Raw genomic sequence first — 1,910 nt, 5'->3', positions numbered from 1 at the left:
TTGTGGCCATGTTTGGGCTAATGTAACTATATGTATTTTAGCGCCTAGAGCGTTTGACTTTGCCATCGTTGTGCTGCCAAGACTGTGGTATGATGGCCATGTTTGGACTTATGTAACTATATGTACGAGGGCTGTTCCGTTCTTTCTTTTTTTTTCTTTTTTTTTACATTTTTTTTTCACTTCACCTCATCTTGACTTATACAGTACTCAAAATCTTCTAATGTAGATTTCATTTTCCAGTATACTATTCAAATCGTATCTATCACCATACTTATAGTTACAAATACACATTTTTGCAATCAAAATAATGTGATTAATTACATTATTATTTTGGCATATATTACTTGGTTGATAACCAAACAAGACATCGGCGCGTATTCTGAAAGGTGCACATTTAATCCTGGTCAACTTCTCACACTGCCCAAAAACGTGTTCAACATAATCAATGTGTTTACAAAGTGTACATAATTTTGTTTCTCTAATTTGCATTTTATTTAATAATATATTCGTGGGATAAATAGTACGTAATATTTTCCACTGTAGCAATCTTAATCTTTCTTCTTGTGTACATTCGCTTGCTAACAGCCAATAACTGTGATCTAGTTTAACCTGATATTTATGTAACCAAAATGTAACAGCGCAAGGCTCGCTCTCTTTAGACTGGACTATCAGCATGCGAAACTTTCTCGCGGAGGGGTTAATGATCACAGGGTTCCGTGTGTCAAGGTCATTATTGTGTTCGCCTGCTCGCGGGCTGGCTGTGTTTTTGCGAAGTGCAAGCGCTCGCACAGCGGTCTTCATTGCGCCGTACTCAAAGAATCTAGAGGGACTGTATCCTATCTTTGTGCACAGCTGGTTAAAAGGAATCATATCTCCGTTAACCCAAATATCTTTCACCGTATCTAAGTGCGCTTCTATCCAACCCATATAATTTATGCAGCTCGTGGTGTTTGTCATTAAAACTTTAATCCATTTTACACATTTTTCGCCAAAACCTTAAAGGACCAGACCACATAGTCTTTTGAGATGGAATCGTAGGCTCGGGCGTAGTCAAGGGCAAGTAATATACCGGGTTGATTTCTTTCATTAGCGTAATTAATGACATCATCAATTAATCTAATCAAGTTACTTGCCTTTCTTCCCTTGATAAATCCTGTCTGATCTTCTGACACGAGGTCAGAAATAACACCAGATAAGCGCTGCGATAAACATTTTGCCAGCATTTTATAATCTGTATTGGTTACAGATATAGGCCTCCATAGCTCTCGGCAAATCTTTACCCTTATGAATCAAAGCGATAACTGCTCTTTTCTGAGTATCTGACAATTCACCGACTCTAAATGCACTTTAAAGGGACTTAACCACCATAATATTTACTTTAGGCCCAAAAAAAATTCATAAAACTTGTAGTCAATCCGTCTAAACCTGGTGACGAACCATTTTTTTTAATAAAGACAGCGCCCTGCCGATTTCTAACACGGTAAAATCAGTTTCCAAAACATATTTTTGTTCGTCATTTAACTGGGGAATATTTAAATTAAGAACTTTACTCTTAGTAAAGGGCTGTTCCATTATTATTTAGAATCCAGGCTCCTGGCAATATGGCGTTAAATACAAAATCATGCCGTCAAATAATAGACTATCGTGAGGCTTGACACAAAAAATGAAGTTCCAGAGTTATGTCGTTTTCATATGGTCGACTCGGGAAGATACTGACCGCGCAATGTATAAGATTGCGTCATGAAGCTCAATTTCGCGATTTCGGAGCCATAACTTACAATAACTACAAAATAAGGGTTAAAAGAGGACGATTTGCCTGAAAGTGTACTGAAATGTTTTAGGATGAAAGCTCTTTGTAGAGCCGTGGTGTAAAACTGGTACAGCAATTTCAAATCGGGTAGACGGAGCCT

Source organism: Littorina saxatilis, unplaced genomic scaffold, assembly GCF_037325665.1.
Source record: "Littorina saxatilis isolate snail1 unplaced genomic scaffold, US_GU_Lsax_2.0 scaffold_592, whole genome shotgun sequence".
Classification (NCBI taxonomy): Eukaryota; Metazoa; Mollusca; class Gastropoda; order Littorinimorpha; family Littorinidae; genus Littorina; species Littorina saxatilis.
Note: the sequence above shows the minus strand (reverse complement) of the source record.